Here is a 24,485-nt window from a genome sequence, read left to right as displayed (position 1 = left end):
ATAACAAGCTTTACAGTTCTAAACATATTGTTGAAAATGCTTATACACTATGTTGTTTCCTAGTCCATTGACCTTCGATAGCTCAGTTGGTAGAGCGGAGGACTGTAGAGCGTTAAAGCCATCCTTAGGTCGCTGGTTCAAATCCGGCTCGAAGGAGAATGTTTTTCTTAAGTTTGAAGAGACAAACCTTTGGAATATGAAAGAAAAAGATCTTGGCTTAATGGTTAAAGCTGTTCCCTAACCATCCTCTGGTTGGCCTTAGTGTCCTTGATTATAAAACATCTTGATTCCATGTCAACCAGAGGATAGTTGGCAGATTTCACCTCAGAAAATCCCAAACAAATGTTGGATTTTACTTGGTGCCAGTCCCTGTCGAAACCCGGGATCGAACCAGGGACCTTTAGATCTTCAGTCTAACACTCTCCCAACTGAGCTATTTCGGCATATATCAGTAGATATGACCAGAATGGTTGGCTGTTATAGGCATCGTACACAAAATAACCTGTGACCGAGCGTACCATTTCAGCACCTTTCCATCAGTCGCTGTTGTATTGGGCTTTTTGTCCATCCATGTTTTGGATAGCTGTAGAGATTCAGTAACCTGGGGATAGTTGCCAGATTTCACCTTAGGAAATCCCAAAAGAATGATTTGTTTTCCATGGTGCCAGTCCCTGCCGAAACCCGGGATCGAACCAGGGACCTTTAGATCTTCAGTCTAACGCTCTCCCAACTGAGCTATTTCGGCATATATCAGTAGATATGACCAGAATGGTTGGATGTTATAGGCATTGTACACAAAATAACCTGTGACCGAGCGTACTATTTCAGCACCTTTCCATCAGTCGCTGTTGTATTGGGCTTTTTGTCCATCCATGTTTTGGATAGCTGTAGAGATTCAGTAACATGGGGATAGTTGCCAGATTTCACCTGAGGAAATCCCAAAAGAATGATTTGTTTTCCATGGTGCCAGTCCCTGCCGAAACCCGGGATCGAACCAGGGACCTTTAGATCTTCAGTCTAACGCTCTCCCAACTGAGCTATTTCGGCATATACCAGCAGATTGGTTGGCCGGTTGAAATCCGGCTCGAAGGAAAGGGTTTTTCTCAAGGTTGAAGAGATAAACCTTTGTGATATTTAAAAAAATGTTGAAACACTGGTTAAAGTCGTTCCCTAAGCATCCTCCGGTTTGCTTTAGTGTCCCTGATTATGAAACATGTTGATTACGTGTCAATTAGTTACCATTGGTTCCATGGTGTAATGGTTAGCACTCTGGACTCTGAATCCAGTGATCCGAGTTCAAGTCTCGGTGGAACCTGTTAATTTAGAAGAACTGTTAGTTTAGGTGTCTTTTACTTAGTAGGTCTATTGACTGTTGCAGCATTAAGTAGTCTTCCAAGCTTTTGTTCAAATATCTTGCTGTTTTCAAACCACAGCCCTAGCAGCAGAGTGGCGCAGCGGAAGCGTGCTGGGCCCATAACCCAGAGGTCGATGGATCGAAACCATCCTCTGCTAGCTTGCTTTTTGGTCTCCTTCTGTAGTAGTAAAAATTGTACGTCTATATAGATATGATTTAATCGTTATAGATTTAGGAGCCTTTGAGCCGGAAGACCTAGGTCAGAGCAAGGTTGATGGGCCTCATTGACTGAATGTCATTCTATTGGTAGGGCTTTCGAGTACTATAGCAAAAAGCCTTTCCAAGCATTTCATTGAAAAGATCTTTGTGGCTTTCACCCAAAAGCCTTGTAGCAGAGTGGCGCAGCGGAAGCGTGCTGGGCCCATAACCCAGAGGTCGATGGATCGAAACCATCCTCTGCTAGCATTCCTATTGCCTACATTCTGTAGGATAACAAGCTTTACAGTTCTAAACATATTGTTGAAAATGCTTATACACTATGTTGTTTCCTAGTCCATTGACCTTCGATGGCTCTACCCATCGCACGTCAGACTGTCTTCTCTCGACCAATCGTGTAACAGAGTTCCTTTAAGTGAAAAACCAATCATGAAGCAGAGGTGCTCTCAGCTCGACCAATCGTGTAACAGAGTTCCTTTAAGCGAAAACCAATCATGAAGCAGAGGGGGCTCGAGTGAGCCTGACCAATCACAGGCGCTAAACCCTCCCCCCCTGCGCGCGCATGAACTTGCTCATCTACCGACCCCCTCCCTCGCTACTTCATTTGCGTCACAAGGAGCGATTGCAGACTGTTACATTGAGAAGGTAAGTTTTTAATATTAAGGATTACTATCTAGCCATGTAAATAACATTTTATGTTTATTTTCTTGCATAAAATGTCGTGCATGCAACGCTAGTTATAACACACTACTTTTCAAAATATTTGTCACTACCCACGTTAGCTTTAATGTATGAATGAAATCCGCTTTAAATACATGTCAGTAATTTAACCAGAAAAATATTTCTAACTTTTATAACAAATAATCTATTTTTTGTCTGTGTTTTTGCCCGTCGAAGTAGGGCTTTGTTTCTTGTCTCCCGTTAATAACAATTACGCGCAAGGAGCAGTTATCTTACAAGAGTTTAATGATTTAAAGTCGAATAAAATTAAAAAATAAAATAAAATATTATGTTTAACATTTCCATGGTAAGAATAGGCATTGTGTTTTCGTTTTTCTACAGTTATTGGGGTGTTTTACAAACAGAATTTATTGTTTTTAAACAGAGTTTATTGTTTTTAAACAGAGTTTTACACGTTTTTAAACAGAGTTCTACACGTTTTACAAAGCATGCAGCCTTAGAAATTATAATATATTATAATTCACTTCTTTTTGCTTAATAAAAATGAGAAATTTGGGGATTTAATTTAACTTTATTACTTCCACAACAGACGAGTGCTAGACCAAAGTCCCACAAGCCCATGGGGGATGGTGAATGGATGGCCAGGTTGAAGGAAGGCCTTTGCCAATACAGGCGTCTGGCTCTCTGGAGCAGGCAACAGACCAGCTCCACGGCAGCGGAAGTGGCATGACCTCTATCAGAAAGTAAAAAATTATACATTCGTAAATACTTATAAACTGTGAGTAAATAACGCCAAAATATCTCCTCAGATTGAGAAGTGCCCTTTGCAGACCCGTGGACAAACTGTCCTGTTCGGAGGATCCACTGCCTGCTCTTGTGGCTTTCACGCCTCTAAAGTAATCTTTTTATTCATATAACATAAACACATGAGATTACATTGTGAGCTGAACATCAGCATGACGGTCATGTGTCGAATATTAGTTACTCTCAGCATTATGTTATGTTATAACACTATAACATTGCTGTCCTAATGCTACATTATTGCTGTTGTCAATCCAGTCGGGCCCTGCAACAACAACATCGGTGTCCCATGCTACCACCTCAACAGCAGTAGCAGCTGGGACATCAAGAGAAGGAACCGGGCCCTCACAGACTGAGGCTTTGGCGACGCCACGGTCATTCTTGAGACCTCCTCCCAGTTTATCGATGGTGAATAATAGTCTTTTTTTATTTCATTGTGCTCTTATCATTATGGTCTTGAAGTCTAACAAATGTCAAACACCCATTCATAATAATATAGTTACACACCTATAATACATGCATCTGGTTTCTTTATCTCTGCCCACAGTTAGACACAACACTTGTGAAATTGTATGGAGCATCAATCATGATCTAATACATTTTTTTCTTTTTGTAGTTCACAAAGTCTCGCTTTGGAGGGTCCAAGTCAGCTCTACTAAAGCCTAATTTAGTGAGCCGCAGCCCAAGTCCTTCTCCTCCACCACCACCCAAGCTTCCTAGCTCTGCTCCACGCAGCCCTGCTCCACGCAGCCCTGCTCCACGCAGCCCTGCTCCACGCAGCCCTGCTCCACCCCGCCCTGCTCCACGCAGCCCTGCTCCACCCCGCCCTGCTCCACGCAGCCCTGCTCCACCCCGCCCTGCTCCACCCCGCCCTGCTCCACGCAGCCCTGCTCCACCCCGCCCTGCTCCACCCTGCCTTGCTCCACCCAGCCCTGCTCCACCCAGCCCTGCTCCACGCAGCCCTGCTCCACGCAGCCCTGCTCCACCCCGCCCTGCTCCACGCAGCCCTGCTCCACGCAGCCCTGCTCCACGCAGCCCTGCTCCACGCAGCCCTGCTCCACCCTGCCTTGCTCCACCCAGCCCTGCTCCACCCAGCCCTGCTCCACGCAGCCCTGCTCCACGCAGCCCTGCTCCACGCAGCCCTGCTCCACCCAGCCCTGCTCCACGCAGCCCTGCTCCACGCAGCCCTGCTCCACCCAGCCCTGCTCCACGCAGCCCTGCTCCACCCAGCCCTGCTCCACGCAGCCCTGCTCCACGCAGCCCTGCCTTTCCCCAACCAAGGATGCTCCTAGTGACACCATCCGCCCTTAGTGGGCCCTCTCTAGGAGTCTTCCTCTGTGCCTCTCCTGCACCTGTACATGCACCTGCACCTGCTCCAGCTCCGGTTAGAAGGGTGAACCGCAAGGAGGAGCACAACAGCTGTAAAAAATGTGGGCAGTTTAGGACAAAGGAGACTGGGCACAGTCAGTATCAGGGGAAAATGTACTGCCCTTCGACTGAGACTGTTCCTAAAGAGAAGTGGCTTGAGGATATTAAAAAAATATATATAATATGTATTGTATATAAAATATTTGGTTTTTTTACTGGTTTTGGGTTGATGTGTAAATTTTTCTTGTGTGTTTTACTAAATTAAACATATATATATATTGAAACATCTGTTTGTGTTTTGCATGTTTCATCACATCACAAGAAAGAAAAGCAGAATATGTATCAACTTCCCTTAACATAACCAACATATTTTATTTAAATACAATGCCCATAGTTGATAAAAACTGTCAATAGCATAACAACGATCACTAAAAATGGGATAAATTCAGTTTCCTGAATATTTCCCTTTCCCCTCCTTTTTTTCTCTTTTTTTCCTCTTTTTTCCTCTTTTTTCTTCTTTTTTCTTCCTCCCCCTTCTCCCCTCTTCTCTTCCTTCTTCCCCCCCCTTAACAGACTAACGTGCGCCAGCTTTGGCGCAATTGGTTAGCGCGTTCGGCTGTTAACCGAAAGGTTGGTGGTTCGAGCCCACCCAGGGACGGATTGTCTTTTTGCTTCTGTTTAATGGAGAAGCCCCTGGGTGCAGCCAGGAGTTTACTACTATACCATACGTAGGTAAGTTAGTGATCTTTTTTTCAATATATTTTACCTTACATTTTTTTGCAAACAATAACATTACACGACTATCTTTTCTTTTTCTATTTTAAAATCTTCCACTGCGGGCTTGTTATGTGAACAACGCAAATATTTATTGTAAGATATTGTTGAACTAAATTACGTACTTGCATACAATCACCACAAGATGGTGTCAATGACAACTGATCGAGACAGATGCAACGAACGAAAGAAAGTTCATTTTAATATACCTTTCAAAACGTTTTTTCTCGACCTTCTTCTCTATCAAGCGCAGTGTTGTGGTCACGTGGTTAGGACGCTTTAAACTCTCAGGCACGTTTTAGGTGGCTTTGTTGCTGTCGCTCGTCCCAGCCGCTTCTAGGCGCAGCAACGTCACAAAAAGATTCACACCTTATACACGCTCATTATTTGTATTTGTAAATTTAAAATCCTAACCTAGTTAAACCACTTAACTGCCCGAAGTGTTGCATGCAGATATATCTAACATTCTGTCCACGTAATGGTCGGCGTGCCTCGTTGGCGCAGTAGGCAGCGCGTCAGTCTCATAATCTGAAGGTCGTGAGTTCGAGCCTCACACGGGGCATTTGGTTTTATACAAGCAGTTCATTTTTTTTTTTATTCCGTGATAAAATTATATGAGATAGGAGACCAAATGTCTCCAAATCTCTTTCAAATAGTCACTCATGATGAAACAATGGTGATAAGAAACATTTTTTTTTATAATAATGTTTTCAGCATGTGTTAATTTGAATAGTTCAGAGTTTGTCTATTGATATTTTTTCAATAGCTTTTGAAAATATTTGTCAAAATGGTTTCAAATCTTTTTCAAATACTCACTTATGATGAGTCGAAGGTTAAACAAAACAATGTATCATAATAATGTGTTTATCATGTGTTTAATTGAACAATTTATACATTTTCATTGTTATTTCTTCCATAGCTTTCAATATATGCCACCAACTCTCTGCATGAGTCAAAAGTGAAACGAAACAATAAACAACGATAATGTTAATTTGAATAATTTATACCTATTTTGATGGTGTGACCTCATCTCTCTATTTATGACCTTTATGTTCCAGCTTGTTGCCTCAGTTCAGCTGATCAGTGGGAGCTCAGGGGTGACAGAGCTTTTTCTGTTTGTGCTGTAAAGCTCTGGAACAACCCATGTTTGAGTTTCATAGAAGTATTCCACTCTCAATTGTTATATACTTATGGATGCTGAATAGTCGTTCCCAATAAAACTAATAGTCTTCATTTCATTGCTTGAGTCATTACATACAATATTGTTGAACAAATTATCAAATTCTGTCAAGCAAATTTTATACCTTTCTTTATCATTTTTTCCTGGAAATGTCTCCTAAATTGAACGATTGCTCTCAGGTGGACTTCAGCTTTCACTCACAAGGATGTGTGTGAAGTATTAGTTGTAACCAATGACAAGCCACTTGTTCACACATTTGAACGGACCAGTGAAAGAGTGAAGGAGATCCACCACCAGTATGTACAGGTAAAACATGACTTCTATGTATACTCTAATGTTCAGCACTGTAAACTGTTTTACTTTGTGTAGTTTCATGCAGTACACTAGCTACGCTGTATATGTATTCACAGAACATACTGTACAATATGTTTTCCAAAATGCATGTTACACAGGAAAAGTTGTTACAATATTCTCTCTCTCTCTCTCTCTCTCTCTCTCCAGCCATCTCAGACAATGGCATCCTCACCCATATCCCCCTTCTTGGGTCATATAATACACAACATCTGCTGACTTTTTTAGACACTCTTTACAGGGACATAGTGCCTGAGTATGAGAGGGGGTGGAGGCCAACTCAACAATATGTTGTTGTCTGGTCACACAGTGGTTTGCAGCACATGACAGAATGCTGGTGGAATATCTCCCTCCCTAATCCCCATTCCTTAATCCGAGAAATGCACTAACTGCTGTGCAAATGTTAATAGTAATGTGAGAAAAGCACCAAAGCGCCTGAGAAAAGTGGGTCATTGTATTTTTACAATGACCAACTTATTCACACAGTTGGTCGTAGCAGAGCCCCTGCAGTCAAAATCGGCCAGCGAGGTGTCTGCTGCAAACTCTTCACCTTTGGGATGGTCAGGAAAATTAATTCTGACCAAGGCAAAGAGTTTGTCAATATGGTATGTACTGTATATATCTGCGATGTTAACATCTATACATTAGCTGAATGAAAACATCTTCAAGGCGCTCAATATCCAGCATGCAGTCTCCAGCGCATAGCATCCTCAAACCAATGGCCAAGTGAGTGTGTTGTTATTAGGTAACAGAAAAAAAGTAAATTATGATTGTAAATGTTTGGTTAAGTAAGTAAGTAATTTATATTTATAGAACGCTTTTTCAGACCAGGGTCACAAAGCACTTAAACAATACTCAATAAAATATATATTTAAAAGGTCAAGATAACACAGAGAACAACACAGGAGTTCCAGAAAATCAAGGTAAAGCCTGCACAAATAAAAATGTATTAAGATGTTTCTTGAAGGAGTCAGTAGACTCTATCAAGCGCAAAGAGAGAGGAATATCGTTCCAAAGCTTAGGAGCAACAGCCTGAATGGATTTCTCTCCTCTGGTCCTGGACCGTGTGCGAGGAACCATATATCACCATATATCAGTAGATTCTGATCCACAGACCTCAGAGCTCGAGCTGCGGTGTAAGGCTGGATCAGATCAGTGATGTAAGGAGGAGCTTGACCATCAATAGCTCTGAAAGTAAGAACCATCATTTTAAAGTTGATCCTTAAAGAAACTGGAAGCCAGTGAAGAGTTTTGCTGCATTCTTGAGTTATGAATCAACTGCAGGCGAGACAGCTCCTTCTTGTTAAGACATGAAAAAAAAACTGTTGCAATAGTCCAGACGAGAAGACACAAATGCATGGATCACAAGCTCCAGATCGTGTTTTGACAACATTTTCCTAAGTTTAGAGATTTTTCTCAGTTGAAGGAACAAGTTTCTGGTCAGCTTTCTGCAGTGTTGAACTATGAGACATGTCTTTGTCCAATACAACACCCAGGTTTCCCAGGCTCAGTTTTGACAGACTGATCTAAGTCACCCAAGAACCTACTCAACCCTGGAACCTTATCATCAGGAGCAATAACCAGAGTTTCAGTTTTGTCAACATTTAGCTGCAAAGTGTTTCATTGTTTGATTTTTGTAGCAAACAATTGACTAAGCTGTTCAGCCTCTCAGGCTCAGTTGGATCAATGAGCACTATAGCTGGATGTCATCAGCAAAATTGTGGTAATAAAACGATAAAAACACGGAGACATTTCCGTCACTCCAACACAACGTCACTTCTGTCCCAGGTCTTATACTTCGCGTCGTGGAGAAAGATGAACAATCCAGAGTGTGTAACGGGTCGTTTATTCACCGCTTCAAGTCAAACAAAATACAAGCTTTCAATTACGATGATTAAAAACTTCCTTTACATGATATATAGGGATTGGACGTGCACATTGTTGATATATATGTTGTTCCAACATGGAAGACTAGCAAAATAACCCGGTGAGTATGAATAAATGTTTAAACTATATAAATGTTTTGAGAATCAATAACTAAATGTTATAACCATTGATGATTTGTTACATTTATTTCTCCAGTTATTATATTCTTTGTGTATGGTTACAGCTCCCTTACTAGTTTATTTACAAAATATTGTGCTAAATGTTCCCTTAAAGTTAAAGTATGTCCCTTTATCCCAGTTTATTGGTAGAAAAAAGAGAAATTCTCTTCCTTGATTCTCTTCGCCCTGGTGGATTTCGAGATGAGGCTTTCAGGATTTTTTTTAGGTTTTGGTTTAAGTAGAATAATTGCATTCTGTTTTGAAAAAAATGGTGATTGTTGAGGTTGGGATATTTTCAGTATTGTTGTATATTTGAACTTAAGAGATATCATTGCCAAATTGGGGTTTCTAAATACCCAGACCTTTTTTTTTTTTTAATAAAATGATTCACATGTAGTTTACAAAACACCATAGCACAGCGAGTGTGCATTTTTATCTTTGTCATTATGTAACCTCAAACGTTTTTTCCAGTAAAAAGCCTGGTTCTTTGGCTTTAAGTCAGTTCCATTGTTGTTTGTTCCAGTTGAAGCCTTGTTCTATGTTGCATAGAGCAGTGGTCCCCAGCCACCGGGCCTGTATACCAATACACTGGATCAATTGGTACCGGGCCGCACAAGAAATGATTAATAATTTCTGTTTTATTTATTATCCAAGTATGAGCAATCTTTTATTTTGAAAAACCTTTTATTTTGAAAAATGACCGGATTCTCTCTGTTACATCTGTGTGCCAAAATGTAACCCACAAGCTAGCAAAATGAGTAAGAAACAGATGTCTTTGGAAAGTTTCTTTGCGAAGGGGAAAAGGCCCAATGAAGAGACAGAAGAAGAGCCTAAGAAATTACTGAGGGCCACCACATCAGTAAATGCGCAGGCACTTCGAGCATCATACTTGGTGGCTAACTGTATTGCTTAGGCTAAAAAGCCATTCACTATTGAATAGAATAGAATAGAAAGGCTTTATTCATCCCCAGAGGGGAAACACACTTTCACAACAGCGCAGTTGGAAGAAAATAAAGTGCAAGGAGAAAGAAATAGTACAAGAGATAATACAAAATAAAATAAAAACGATCTTAAAAATATACAAATTATTTACAAAATTAGAAATTGACACTATTAACAAAATAAAATAGAAATAAAAAACGGAAAAAAAATAAAATAAAAAGCACACAAGAAGAAAAACACGCTACGGATTAGCATCAGGATATTTAAAGTAGAGAGTTAAATATCCTGACACCAGTTGGGATGAAGGACCTTCTATAACGCTCCGTCCTACACTGGGGGTGCCTGAGCCTGCCACTGAAGGAGCTGGCCAGCTCCTCCACGGTCAGGTGCAGTGGGTGGAGAGCGTTGTCCCTGATGGAGGAGAGTCTGGAGAGTGTCCTCCTCTCTCCCACCTCCTCCACCGAGTCCAGCGAGCGGCCCAGGACAGAGCCGGCCCTCGTGACCAGCCTGTTCAGTCTCTTCCTGTCCCGGTCCGTGCTGCCTGCTCCCCAGCAGACCACAGCGTAGTGGATAGCAGAGGCTACCACGGAGTCATAAAAGGTCCTTAAAAGTGGTCTGCACACTCCGAAGGACCTCAGTCTCCCCAGGAGGTGGAGGCGACTTCGGCCCTTCTTGTACACGGCGTTGATGTGTGTGGACCAGTTCAGTTTATTGTTGAGGTGAACACCCAGGTATTTGAAGCTGTCCACCAGCTCAATGTCCGAACCCTGGATGCTCACCGGTTGATATGGTGGGGACTTTTTCCTGAAGTCAATCACCATCTCCCTTGTCTTACCGGTGTTTAAGCAAAGGTAGTTGCTCTCACACCAGTCAACAAAGTCCTTGATGACTGACCTATACTCCAGCTCGCCCCCCCCAGACACGCAGCCCACAATGGCCGAGTCGTCAGAAAACTTCTGGAGGTGACAGCTGCTGGAGTCATAGGTAAAGTCCGCCGTGTAGAGGGAAAAAAGGAAAGGTGACAGCACTGTCCCTTGAGGCACCCCGGTGCTGCAGATGGTCACCTCAGACCTGCAGTCCTGCAGCCTCACATACTGCGGCCTGTTGGTGAGGTAGTCCATCGTCCATGCTGCCAGCTGTGTCCCAACTCCTGCGTCCTCCATCTTCTTCCTTAGCAGCGCCGGCTGGATGGTGTTGAAAGCACTTGAGAAGTCAAAAAACATGACTCTCACAGTGCTACCGGCGGCTTCCAGATGAGACAGTGCCCGGTGCTGCAGGTAGATGACGGCGTCATCCACCCCCATCTTTGGCCTGTAGGCGAACTGCAGCGGATCCAACGCAGAGCTCACCGTCGTGCGTAGCTCGCGGAGTACCAGCCTCTCCAAGGTCTTCATCAGATGGGAGGTCAGGGCGACTGGTCTGAAGTGGCTCGGCTCCTTCGCGTGTACCGCCTTGGGAACCGGAACCACACAGGAGGTCTTCCACTGGACCGGGACCTTCTCCAGTTTGAGGCTCAGGTTGAAGATGTGTGTGACCAACTCACAAAGTTGATCAGCACAGTCCCTGAGCAGTCTGGGGCTGAGTCCATCTGGTCCAGCAGCTTTCCTGATCTTCAGTCGCCTTAATTCTCTCCTCACCTGTTCCGATGTAACAAAGAGAGGTGGCTGTGGGGGGTTGGGCAGCTGAGGCAGTAGGGCTTGTTGGGGTGGAGAAAGGTGGCTTGGAGGTGAGAACAGTTGGGGGGAGGGGGCTGAAGCAGGGGAAAAACAGCTTTGTGAAGAGTGAGGGGCAGAGGTGGAGGGGGGAGGGGGGCCCTGATCAAACCGGTTGAAATACTGGTTCAGTTCAGTGGCCCATCTTTGGTCTCCCCCTGCTGTGGCTCTGGCTCCACTCTGGCCATGACCTGAGATGTTCTTCAGGCCTTTCCACACATCCCTTGTGTTGCCCTGCGCCAGTTGCTCCTCCAGTTTCCCCTTGTATTCGTCCTTGGCCATCCTGATCGCCTTCTTGAGTTCACGCTGGACCTCCTTAAGCTCCTCTCTGCTCCCTGAAGCAAACACCCTCTTCTTCTTGTTCAGCAGAACTTGAAGTTGAGGGGTCACCCATGGCTTGGTGTTGGCAAAGCACCGCACCTTGCGGGTCGGTGTGACGTTGCCCTCACAGAACTTTATGTAATCTGTGGAATGGTCATTGAAGGTGTCGATGTCATCACCATGAGAGAACACGCTCCAGTCCGTAGACTCAAAGCAGTCTCTCAGCCTCTCCTTGGCTTCATCATTCCACATCTTAACAGTTCTTTTCTGTGCAGGCTGTCTCCTCACCATGGGAGTGTATTCAGGTCGCAGACGTATCAGGTTGTGATCAGAGCGGCCGAGGGGGGGCAGGGGGATGGAGGTGTAGGCACCTTTTACATTTGCATATAAAAGGTCCAGAGTCTTGTCCTCCCGGGTGTGGCACTTCACGTATTGTGTGAAAGTGGGAAGAATGGAGGAAAGTGAGGCATGGTTGAAATCTCCGTTAATGAGCAGGAGAGAGTTCGGGTGTTTGAGCTGCAGGTCCGACACTGAGGCGCTCAGCCTCTCGCTCGCTGCGGCTGCGTCCGCAGAGGGAGGAATGTAAACAGTGAACACAATCACATGTGAGAACTCCCTCGGGATGTAATACGGGCGGATGCCCACCGCAACGAACTCTATGTCCTTAGTGCACACTTGTTCTTTAATGGAGACATGAGCGGGATCGCTCCATCTCTCATTAATAAACACCGCCACTCCTCCTCCTCTCCTCTTTCCATCCATGTCCCGGTCCGCACGCACCATCTTGAACCCCTCCAGGGAAACAACAGAGTCTGGGATCTTCTCCGTCAGCCAGGTCTCCGTGAAACATAGAAGGCTGCTCTCCCGGAAGTCTCTCTGATGCCGGGTCAGCGCAGCGAGCTCGTCCGTTTTATTCACAATCGAACGTACATTTCCCATGATGATCGATGGAATAAAGGGACGGAACTTACGCTTCTTCTCTTGTTTCATCCGACCTGCTCTGCATCCGCGTCTTTTTCTCTTGATTTCCACGGGAATCGTCCATTCTGCGCTGAGAGAGAGAGCGGTGTTGCGCAACCCCAACAGCTGATCCCTTGTGTAAACAATAGACCCGCTGAGCGTGTCTGCCGACGGAGTTCCCAAAAGTGACGAAAATAGCAGAAAACCGTATGCAAAAGTTGTAAAAGTGGTCTCGTTTTGTGCACAACGGCAACAAGATCCGACCACTCTAAAGAAAAAATTAAAAAGACGCCAAAAAAAAGGAAAAAGTGTAATAAAAAGTAAGAAGAAAGAGGGAGCTGTTGTAACCAGCTGCTGCTCGTGCGGCGCCATCTGTTTAGATTATTGGTGAAGAATTGATCTTGCCCTTGCGGGGTTTTCTGCAGTGACAGCAACCAAAACAAAACAACGGAGTAGACTGGACATAAGCAACACACTTCGGGTGTCATTGTCTACCATCAGTCCCAGATGGGACCGTCTCATTACAGAGAAACAAGCTCAGGGCTTCCATTTATTTGTTGTTATGGTGAGTTAAAATTTTCATGCACTTTATATTCGTTTTTGTGGCGTATCGGTATCTTATTTTGCAGGCATGTTTAAACTTTACCATAGCAACTAGAGTTAGAGAGCGTGATCTGACGCTTCAAACTTTATTTCAGCTGTTTAATAATAAATAAATAAAAATATATTACAATATAATCAGCCCTCCACCCCCCGCCACGGGCCGCGGTAAAATTGTCAAGTGTTGACCGGTCCTTGGTGATAAAAAGGTTGGGGACCACTGGCATTAAATTGGCTGGCATAACAATATAGTACTTTATCAGAATGTCATCAAATTGTATTTTTCAGAGGTTTGGCTCAAATGATTCTCACCAGAACATTGGACAGAGAAGACTGGGGACGACTTCAATGTATGTTTGAAAGTATGTTCTACGTCATTGGTGCTCCGCCCTCCAACGGCTTCGCTATGGGTTTACCCCGAGGCACCGCCTCGTCTCTGAGAAAGCTTAATGAACTCGCCACCCAGCAGGGGGCAGTACCTTCCTATAAAGGCGGGCAGCACCCGCCGCACTTCCTCCATTTTCAACTCAGCGAGAAAGCTCCTGGATACAGCATGGCGGACGTGAGCATGAACGTGGACGTAGATGTGTCTTTGTGTTTAACGTGTGATACCCCCCTGGGGAGGGGGGACACACACACTCTCTGCTTCGTCTGTCTAGGCCCAGATCACGCGTTTGCGGATTGTGGGGCCTGCCGTATGCTTCCCGAGGAGGTCCGGAAGAGACGGGGAGCATACGAGGCCCGTCGGCGCACGCCGCGTCCTCCAGCCAGGTCGTGGGCCGACTACGACGAGGAGGACGACCGGCGGTGTTATGAGGCGGATCCGAGCACCCTGTTCGGTTCCGAGCCGGGGGACGTGGAAGCGGTCGGGGGAGCCGGGCCGGTTCCTCGCTACCCGCTTGACGTCCTGCCGCGCATATTCACCGCCGCGGCGAACCGCATGGAGGTCGAGCTCCCCCCCGTGCCTCCACTCGCGCCACCACCGTTTACATGCGGAGTGAAGGTCGGGCGGAACGAAGCGCGCAGGCCTGCTGTTCCGGGGGTTATTTGTCCTAAGCTGGACGAAATCTGGGGCTACGCGCGGCGAGGGTCTGTCTCTCCCATGGCTTCAGGGCCTCCCGTAGGATCCTACGGACCCTATTGCCGTGTGGACGGGGTGGACTGGCGGCGCGGTGTCCCGGAGCCCTCGGATACGGTACGTGCCGCCCTCGACCCGGGGGCTCGACTGTGGCCAGGCCGCCCTGTAGCTCTGCCTAGAGCTGAAGACAGGTTGACGGCAATGTTGTTCAACCGATCCTACAAGGGGGGGACGCAGGTGGTCTCCCTCGCAAACAACATGGCTCTCCTGTGCGGTGCGCTCGACAGGCTCACCGTGGACCGAGACGACCTTGGACCTTCGGAGTTGGAGGAAGTCAAGGACTCGGTGGCTGCGCTCCTCCGGATGTCGCAGGCGTACGCGATCCTGGGAGGGGGTCTACGCGACGCTGGACAGCTGGGCCACCGGCACCTGTGGCTAGACCTGGCCACAGCGCTGCCGGAGAGAGACCGGAGGCTCCTCCTGGACGGACCAATTACGGAGGACTCCCTGTTCGGTCCGGAGCTCCGGAACGTCGTGGCCCGGCAGGAGGCAGCGCAGCAGGAGTCGGCGCAGCTCCGCCATCACCTGCATGGGCGTGAGGACGAGGCGGGACGGGGGTCCGGCGCTCGGAGACGGAGAGCCCGTTCGTCGGCCCCATCAGCTGGTGCGGGGGGAAAGCGTCACCAGAGCCAGCCGCCCCAGCAGCACCAGCAGCAACGGCAACAGCCGCGGCGGGCGACGAGCGAGCGTCGCCGGGTTCCGCAGCAGGAGCCGGGGAGCCAGCAGCGGAGCCAGCAGCCGCAGCGGAGGAGGGAACCGCAGCGGCGAGGACGCAGGGGCGTCGAGGCTTCGTCTCGGGGGAGCCCTCCTCCCCCTTACTCTTTCAAAGGGCTTTATGTAAATAAAAACAAAAGAACGTATAACGTTTCTGTGGTTCGTTCTGAGAGAGATGTTGGTAGCGTGCATGTGTTTCCGTCTGTGAGTGTGACGTATTCACAGGCGTCATTAGAAACTTTCGCCGCTAATGCGAAGCTAACATGCTCCGCCGGTCATAGACGGCGTGATTTTCCTCTCATAACACAGTCCGAAGGAGGTTTTAAACCCCTTCGTCCGGGTCATACCGAGACTGCAATAACGGAGTCTGTCCACACGAATGAGGGGCAGACTCCAACCACATGTGTTTTGTTTACAGACGAGCAGAGGTCCGCGAGACCGGCTGAATCAGCTGTGTTTACTTCCGCGTCGACCAGCGCTCGTGCCCGACAGAGCGTGACAGCTGATGAGGTGAGTGGAACTTGTCCGGACATGTCTATGTTAACCGGAGGTTGTTCCTTCCCCCACAGCGCTGTCTACAAACACTGGCACCGTGGAGGACGTCACGTTTGGCGGCGGAGAAGCGCCATGGAACTGACGCAACCTGGTGTTTTTACGCGCGAGTTTTTTCGCCGTTCTGAGACCAGGCGAGGGCGAGGAACTTCCGTCCCGTCTGGTCGATCAACTGGAGAGGTGCATGGCGGTCGGATCTCACGAGTGACGAACAGGTCGGGACCGCCAGCGGGGCTGGAGAATGTACGGGACCGGGTGAGTGATGCGGTGCCGACGCGCGCGCGACCTAACTCACTTCAGCTCCGGGTTAATTCTCCAGCGCTTTCCTCCACATCGCGGGTTTTGTCAGCTCCGATGACACTAAGAAGTGCTCAGGGAGTTGGGAAGACTTCCGGGGGGGGAAGGGAACACGCACGACGCGCATCTGAGGTGTCTCACGCGCACTTGCGCGCTTCTCCCACAGAGCCGGCTTTTATGTATGAGAGTGGGGGTTCTAGTGAATCCAACTCGAGTACATGCTCCGTGGATTCAAGAGATAGAGACGCGGCTTGTGTGATGCCCTTTCGTCTACGGCCCGTCCATGGGGGGCGGGCCGGAGGACTACCCAAGGTTCGCCAGGGCTGCGGTTCTGACAGAACATTATTCGGCTTGGAGTCGCCTGGTTTTACTTCTAGGACCCACTTGGCTGGGGGGAGTAATCAGGCGGGGCTATGCGCTACAGTTTGCCCGTCAACCCCCGCGTTTTTCAGGGATTCTCTGGACGCGTATGGCGGAGCAGGAGAAACTATCCTGTTTGAGAAACGAGGTGTCTACTCTGCTGCAGAAGGAGGTCGTAGAACTGGTCCCTGCAGCCGAGATGATGACAGGGTTTTACTCCCGGTACTTCCTCGTGGCGAAGAAGACCGGGGGTTGGAGGCCCATTTTGGACCTCAGCTATTTGAACAAGTTCATAGCTACCCGCCCGTTTCGCATGTTGACGGTCAAGAAACTGCTTTCAGGTGTATGTCCAGGAGATTGGATGACATCTATCGACCTGACCGACGCGTACTTTCACATACCGATAGTCAAGAGACATCGAAAGTACTTGCGTTTCGCCCTCGAGGGTCGGGTGTTTCAGTACACTCGACTTCCGTTCGGCTACTCTCTGGCACCCAGGACCTTCACCAAGTGTGTGGAAGCGGCAGTGGAGCCTTTGAGAGTGAGTGGGGTAAGGATCTTGACCTATCTGGACGACTGGTTGATCCTTGCCAGGTCAGAGGCAGAAAGTTACGCTCACACACAGAAGGTGTTGAGCCATATTGCCACCCTGGGGTTCACAGTGAACCTCAGCAAGAGCGCTCTGACTCCAGTTCAACAGTTAGTTTACCTGGGGGTACTGTTGAACTCGGAGGAAGGATACGCGCGCCTCCCGGACGTGCGTATCCAGCCCATTCTCCGACTGACAACACAGTTGCTGGAAGCTCGGTGTCACGTGACAACAGCAGGCACTGTTATGTCCCTCTTGGGGCTCATGGCGGCAGCCCACACGGTTGTTCGGCTGGGCTTGCTGCACATGAGGGAGCTTCAGAGATGGTTTGGTCGTCTCAAGCTAGACCTCAAGCGGGAAAGAGGTCGGAAAGTGCGCCTTCCCGCTCGGGTTTTGCAGGACATCCAGTTCTGGAACTCTCACGCCAACCTCAGGCGGAGAGTTCCATTGGGTTGCGTCCTTCGTTACACTCAAGTGTTCACAGACGCTTCCCTGACAGGTTGGGGAGGCACCTCGGGTCAGGCCTATGCCAGTGGGGTCTGGAGCAGTCGAGTGCTCAGACACATAAACTGGCTAGAGCTGAAGGCAATTCACAATGTCCTGCTTCACCTCTCTCCCCAACTGTCACAGTCCAACGTCCTAGTATTTTCAGACAGCTCCACCGCCGTGGCGTACGTAAATCGCCAAGGTGGAGTCAGATCCCCAGCCCTTCTGTGTGTGGCAAGGAAGATTTGGCTGTGGGCGGACTGTCACCTGCTTTCGCTCAGAGCCCAGCACGTCCCGGGCGAGCTGAATGCAGTAGCGGACAGACTGTCGAGGGGGGCCGTCCAGGACGAATGGGGTCTGTCCGAGGCAGTGGCAAGCGAGATCTGGTCTCGATTCGGTCACCCGGTTGCAGACCTCTTCGCCAGCAAGGAGAACTTCAAATGCCCTCTTTGGTTCTCCCTCAGGGCTTCGGACCGCCCCCCACTAGGCGTGGACGCTTTAGCCCATTCGAGGTGGCCGGTCGGTCTGCTGTTCGCCTTCCCTCCTCCGCGGCTCCTTCTCCCCTTGATTCGGAGGACGAGGCGGGGGGGGGCTGAGGTTAATTCTAGTGGCACCAGACTCCCCGGGGGCGCTCTGGTTCCCAGAGCTGGTGCGCATGGCGGTCGGGGCCCCGTGGGCCATCCCTTGGGGCCCCGCTGCCCTGTGTCAGGCGGGGGGGACACTGACAGCGCCCCCGGTGCTGGGCCGGCCTCTCAAGGTGTGGCTCCTGCACGGGACGAGCTGATCGGGACCTTGGACCCGGACGTTCTCCACACGCTGGAGAACGCCTGGGCCCCATCAACACGTAGGCTTTATGCCTCAAAGTGGGGGATATTCTCCCGCTGGTGTTCAGACAGGTCCTTGGACCCCAGCTCTTGTTTGGTCTCCGCTATCCTGTCTTCCTGCAACATTTGCTGGATAACGGGCGGACTGTGGCGACACTGAGAGTGTTCGCATCAGCCATAGCGACGAGGCATGTCGGTTTTGAGGGTGCTTCGGTTCGCGCCCACCCCTTGGTGGCGCGTTTCCTGCGGGGTGCCTGCAGGCTTCGACCTCCTGCAAGGCCTTCCAGCCCTCAGTGGGATCTCCAGTTGGTACTGGACTCTCTCACACGCCCGACCTTCGAGCCTCTTGACCAAGTCCCACTGGATATCTTGTCTTTCAAGGTATCGCTCCTTCTGGCACTAACAACCACGAAGAGAGCAAGTGAGCTTTGTGCCCTCTCCATTAGCCCTGAGTGTCTTTCCTTTGGCGTCGAGGAGTCTTCGGTGTCTTTGCGTCCTAACCCAGCGTTCTGCCCGAAGATTCTGAGTTCCTTGTTCCGGGCGACGACCTTCACGCTGCGGGCCTTTCACCCGCCGCCTCACTCGGACCCGGGTCAGGAACGTCTCCACCTGTTGTGTCCAGTGAGGGCGTTGGCCTGTTACTTGCGGCGGGTGGCCGAGTTTAGGCGCTCTGATGCCCTTTTTGTCTGCCACGGTAGATGCCGGCGGGGAGAGGCGGTCTCCCCCCAGAGGTTCTCTCATTGGGTGAGATCGGCCATTATCCGGGCCTACCGAGCAGCGGGTGGATCCGCTCCTAGCGGTCTGAGGGCACATTCCACCCGTGGCGTGGCAGCCTCAGTGGCTCTTTTGCGGGGTGTGGCAGCAGAGGATATCTGCTCTGCTGCCTCTTGGGCGTCCACGTCTACCTTCGCTAAGGCCTATCTCCTCGACGTAACGGCGGGATCAGTAGCTCATACTGTCTTGAGCGCTGTTGTGCCCCCCTCAGGGCCCACGGCTCAAGTGGGTTTGGACCCTAGGCCGGCGGGGCCCTAGTGATGCTGCTCCAGGAGCGGCGTCCAGCTGGGGGTACATTTATCCCGTCAGGCTTCGCCTTTTGGGTAAACCCATAGCGAAGCCGTTGGAGGGCGGAGCACCAATGACGTAGAACCCCTGAGTTATCTATCATAATCTCAGGTTCTACGAGTTGGTGCGAAGCCCTCCAACCTCGTCGCCCAGCGGCCGCCCTTCTCGCTGAGTTTTCAGTTGGAGAAAGTGCGGCGGGTGCTGCCCGCCTTTATAGGAAGGTACTGCCCCCTGCTGGGTGGCGAGTTCATTAAGCTTTCTCAGAGACGAGGCGGTGCCTCGGGGTAAACCCATAGCGAAGCCGTTGGAGGGCTTCGCACCAACTCGTAGAACCTGAGATTATGATAGATAACTCAGGGGTTATCTCAGCAAACATTTGGTTTGAACTATCATCTTTTCTCCAGCCATGTGCAATACAGACAGACACCACCAGCTGTGGGATTTTCATGATAATGGAAGATTTTCCAAATGTACACAAAAAATCAATTCTCTCTGCGATGACAATAGTATGCCGTCTGTGTCTGCACCGACACCACATTTCACTTTGATGGAGTGGTTTATCATCCTAGATTTCGCGCACAACCTTGAAAAAAACTCTTTCTGGTCAGGAGTTTTAGCGTCTCACGTCGTAGTTTCCCAGCAAGGTGTACATCTTGGGCGCCCAGCCGGGGAAACTACGACGTGAGACGCTAAAACTCCCGACCAGAACTAGTTTTTTTTATTTGCCTCGAGTGTTAGCCATGGCATTGAATAACTGTTTCATTGTGTTTAGCGACATAAATAATACACCATGTAGCTCCGATTGACTCCCCACAATGTCTCTTGTTCAACACAGTAGAAAACTGACCAGAAACTGTTTCCTTCAACTGAGAACAATCTCTAAACTTAGGAAAATGTTGTCGGAACATGATCTGGAGCATGTAATCCATGCGTTTGTGTCTTCTCGCCTGGACTACTGCAACAGTTTATTTTCATGTCTTAACAAGAAGGAGCTGTCTCGCCTGAAGTTGATTCAGAAATCTGCAGCGAGAATGCTGACCCGCTCAAGTAGAAGAACTCACATTTCTCAGATCCTTAAAACTCTTCACTGGCTTCCAGTTTCTTTCAGGATCAACTTTAAAATTCTGGTTCTTACTTTCAGATCTATTCATGGTCAGGCTCCTCCTTACATCACTGAACTGATCCAGCCTTACACCCCAGCTTGGGCTCTGAGGTCTGTGGATCAGAATCTACTGATGGTTCCACGCACACGGTCCAGGACCAGAGGAGAGAAATCCTTCCAGGCTGTTGCTCCTAAGCTTTGGAACGATCTTCCTCTCTCTTTGCGCTTGATGGATCTACTGACTCCTTCAAGAAACAACTTAAGACGTTTTTTTATTTGTTCAGGCTTTTCCTTGATTTTCTGGAACTCCTGTTGTGTTATCAGTTTTATCTTGCCCTTTAAAGTATATACTTTATTGAATATTGTTTTGATTGTTTAAGCGCTTTGTGACCCTGGTCTGGAAAAGCGCTATACAAATAAAAATTACTTACTTACTTACAATGACAAAGTCGCTTGGAACTCAACGGTGAAGGTCGTGTTTTGCTGCTGCTCATGCTGCTAGACTTTTGACCGAGATGTGGAAAAAAATGGTTACAACTAAAACTAGGGCAAGAGTCTTATTATGAAAGAGACCTATAATTAAAAAATGGCTCTCATCCGTCAAACATATACAAAATGGACTGGATAAATAACTGTCTGTCGACTGGAAAAATTGTGATCTATTGTTGTAACACGTTATGTGAAATCGTCAAACACAACAATAATCTGTTAAGCCAGAGTGAAACAAGCGCTGATTTAAGATATGATGATATGTATGTAGCTATGTATCAATGTATATATCTATGTATGTAATCAATGTCTATCTATGATTTATTTATCATTACTACTACGACAATTTTGAATTTTGGACTACATAGGCTTACGCTTATCCAGCTTTCACTTTCGGGACATGCATGTAATATGTGATGTAATATGATGAAACGTGATGTTGATGATCTAAACTGTCATGCCCGAAATAAACAATATTCATTCATTTATTCATTCATTGAATTTATGAATGACTGTAGTAATGAAATCGCTTTTATATAATTAATAATCAGGAGGTGGTGGTGTTTAAAGCTTATGGAAAGATTTTCCATTGAGGGCTACAATTATTCTAACATGACAAATGAATGAAAGTATTTGACATGTTGCATCCGTTGATGAGACTTCCCTCCAGAGTTACTGCAGTACAAGTCACAAAGTATTATTAAACATGTGACACAACTGCTATAATTGGGTTCATGAATGTATATTTACTGTACACACCTGCGGAAAACAATTGATATATAGATATGTATAATATGTATTTATTTTCAGAAGGCGCCTACATCAAGCAAGATCTGCAACATATGTGATCTGCCGGGCTCTTTCATTGCTATACAGAGAACAGTGCTAATGGCCGTTCAAGCCAAGCGATTCTGTCCCTTAAATGCGTGGGCAGACTACGTTGAGGAAGCCGACCGGCAGTTTAACTAGACCGCCCCCGCTCCCTGTTTGCAGATAAGCAGAGGAAGAGCGATGGTAGAGCAATATCTGTTCCAATAACTTCCTCGTCTCTTCACAGCGGCTCACCATATAAAGAACAATCACTGGCCGTTCTGCAGGCATTCTGGGCAGAAGACAGAGCATACCTTCTCCACGTGGCGACGGGGATCTTCCTGGATTTTGTCTGTCTGTTGTAAATTTCCATGTCAATTATTTTTCCAACAATAGTGAAAATAGTTCTGCGACTTTATATAAGTTTGTGCATAGTTGGACTTGAATGCGTTCATGAAGAAATAAGTTTGTCTACCTTCGCTACCTCTTCTGTATATTGTCCTGTTTTATCGCTTGTATCTAACAAAGTCTAAGGGACAGTTTTAAATGTAGGCTTCTTCTCATGTACTGTACATACTCCTCATTTGAAATGCAATTGTTTGTGGTGGAGTTTAAAAGTCCTGTGTTGTGTGCTGTTGTCTATCGCCTTCCAAATGAAAAATAAAGCCTTTATTCATGACTTCCTGATATTCTCCCAATATATAACACACTCCTGATCCTTGAGGATTTTACCCCATGTTTTTGTGCATCTGATCAGTTTGCCACTGACTTCAAAAGTTTGTTGGCAACTTTTAATTTGATAAAATCCATGGATAAACCAACACACCATCTTGTGCACACTTTGGATCTTGTTATTTCGTTAGGGCTCTCAGTCTCCCTTGAAAAGATACCTGAGACTGCAATCCTAGATCATTTCACTATTGTAGTTGAACTAACACCACCAACCAACCAAGCAATTGGTAAACTCCATCCCTTCAGCGGTACATCATCACCCCCTCCACAGCTATTGAATTCACTGCCGCCTTCAATGACTCACAGTTTTTTGCCTTGAATGGTCTGGCTACCATCTTAATGAGTTCCTCTCCATCTTCCACGCTACCTGTACTCAGATTCTGGACTCGATTGCCCCTCTTAGGCAAAAATCTTCCAAGCCAAGAATAGATCCCAGTTTGAATGACACCCCCCCAGGCAGTGTTGCAGGTAGGCATAACTCAGATGGATGAAGGACGAACTGCATGTTATTTATTTATCCAGGTTAGTCTCATTGAGATTAAAATTTATTTTACAAAAGAGACCGGGCCAGGATCGGTTGCAAAACACAGTTACACAAGGACCAGTCTCCTGACTATTAGAGGGCTACCTCTTTAATGTTATTTCTGCCAGTAGTCATCTTGCCAAGGTGTAATTTGCAACAACTAGGAAAGTGCAGTCAGGGGACGCTAATGAGCCCCCTCATACTACGTCACATCTCAATTGAGGTGGAGAGACTTTTAAAACTATAGGAAACAAGGTTTTACATCAAAGTAGCGGAGGTTTGTCTGGCGAAGGACATGTATGGACTTTATTTACAGATAAAAGTAAGACCCAAAACGGTTTTAATTTCAATCATATAAAAAGAGATAAGACTAATAAAAATACAGTAGAATATTTAAAAACTACATTTTGGCCTTAAATAAAATATTATTTGTTTTTCTCACGTTCATATTGACCAATTTAATACTTTTGTTCCGGTTTGCGTAAATCCAGCCAATTCAAGGCAATTGTAGTGGAGGCCTAGTTTTTTGAAAACCCCAAGATACATTACTACTCTGAATTATTATACAATACAGAGTTAACAAACACTACTAACCGTATAAGTATGTATCAGTATGCATCAATGATCTAGTAACTGGGACAGAGTACACAGCGCATAACACACCGCAACTATGAAATTCGTAAAACAATCCCAGCAGTGTCAACACTGTGCATTAGTGCACAGAACCTCTGCCACTGCACTCTGTGCCCCTGTGCCCGCAGCAGTCCCAGCATCATGCGGTATCCTGCACGTGGGTTACCGGAGTGGACGGCTGACACCATATTGTCCAGTTCATCATCCGTGTGGTCACTGTACAGAGCTCCCACATATAAACCCCAAATGTTCATCCTCCTCTGCAAAGTCCACCTTGAAACCCCATAAAGCCTAGAAATGCAGGTGACTGAAGGCCCATATTAAGATGCTCAGACACATATTCCCCATGTATAAGTATCTTGGGGCGCCCTCCAGTTTGCCTCTCCAAGGCAATTGTTATTTCCTTCTCCTGTTCATTATGCGCTGATACTAGGCGACGCAATGCAGTGAGGCCATCATGCCATCTGGCTGGATAAGGCACTGAACAAAACTAGCTCCTGTGACAAAATGAACTGTAGATAATCCAAGTCCAGTGGAGCCAGTCAAGGAAACTTGACAGTCTGAGTTTTAGTCTGTCCAGCAGGTGATTCAGTAGCATGTCCTAAAGCAGACAGACACAGGGTAGTGAGTTGCAATGGTGCATGTAAAATAGTCTGGAGTTTGTGTTGAGATGTGTTCTCATTTATTTTTGTTATGAATGAAAACGACATCATGTGACGTGTACTATGTGACTTGCAATGATCTAGAATTTCCTAGACCGGTGTTAAATAAAGAGAAGTGTGCCCACGAAAAATGTGGAATAACACAAAACTAAAGGTATGGTTCTATGAGTCCTGGATGACCGCCAGAGGAGGTGCTTCAAGCACTGA

The 24,485-nt window shown here is 47.3% G+C and overlaps 1 long non-coding RNA gene and 7 other non-coding genes across 8 annotated transcripts; 5 read left to right on the top strand and 3 right to left on the bottom strand.

The window, feature by feature from the left end:
* The first annotated feature begins 71 nt into the window (after positions 1-71).
* Positions 72-156, top strand: trnay-gua (transfer RNA tyrosine (anticodon GUA)). The gene is given in 2 exon segments: positions 72-108; positions 121-156. It is a non-coding gene; the product is annotated as a tRNA-Tyr (tRNA).
* Positions 157-370: 214 nt separating this feature from the next.
* On the bottom strand, positions 371-443 carry trnaf-gaa (transfer RNA phenylalanine (anticodon GAA)). The gene has a single exon. It is a non-coding gene; the product is annotated as a tRNA-Phe (tRNA).
* Positions 444-672: 229 nt separating this feature from the next.
* trnaf-gaa (transfer RNA phenylalanine (anticodon GAA)) lies at positions 673-745 on the bottom strand. Its single transcript has one exon. It is a non-coding gene; the product is annotated as a tRNA-Phe (tRNA).
* Positions 746-974: 229 nt separating this feature from the next.
* trnaf-gaa (transfer RNA phenylalanine (anticodon GAA)) lies at positions 975-1,047 on the bottom strand. The gene has a single exon. It is a non-coding gene; the product is annotated as a tRNA-Phe (tRNA).
* A 196-nt stretch (positions 1,048-1,243) lies between these two features.
* trnaq-cug (transfer RNA glutamine (anticodon CUG)) lies at positions 1,244-1,315 on the top strand. The gene has a single exon. It is a non-coding gene; the product is annotated as a tRNA-Gln (tRNA).
* Positions 1,316-3,058: 1,743 nt separating this feature from the next.
* On the top strand, positions 3,059-3,801 carry LOC148074079 (uncharacterized). Its single transcript, XR_015712126.1, has 3 exons — positions 3,059-3,147; positions 3,311-3,460; positions 3,669-3,801. It is a non-coding gene; the product is annotated as an uncharacterized LOC148074079 (long non-coding RNA).
* Positions 3,802-5,007: 1,206 nt separating this feature from the next.
* Positions 5,008-5,078, top strand: trnan-guu (transfer RNA asparagine (anticodon GUU)). The gene has a single exon. It is a non-coding gene; the product is annotated as a tRNA-Asn (tRNA).
* A 605-nt stretch (positions 5,079-5,683) lies between these two features.
* On the top strand, positions 5,684-5,756 carry trnam-cau (transfer RNA methionine (anticodon CAU)). The gene has a single exon. It is a non-coding gene; the product is annotated as a tRNA-Met (tRNA).
* Positions 5,757-24,485: the final 18,729 nt, after the last annotated feature.

This window comes from Callionymus lyra, chromosome 8 (genome assembly GCF_982586985.1).
Source record: "Callionymus lyra chromosome 8, fCalLyr1.hap1.1, whole genome shotgun sequence".
Classification (NCBI taxonomy): Eukaryota; Metazoa; Chordata; class Actinopteri; order Syngnathiformes; family Callionymidae; genus Callionymus; species Callionymus lyra.
The sequence above is the reverse complement of the archived record's forward strand: the minus strand, read 5'-3'. Positions and strand labels throughout refer to the sequence as shown.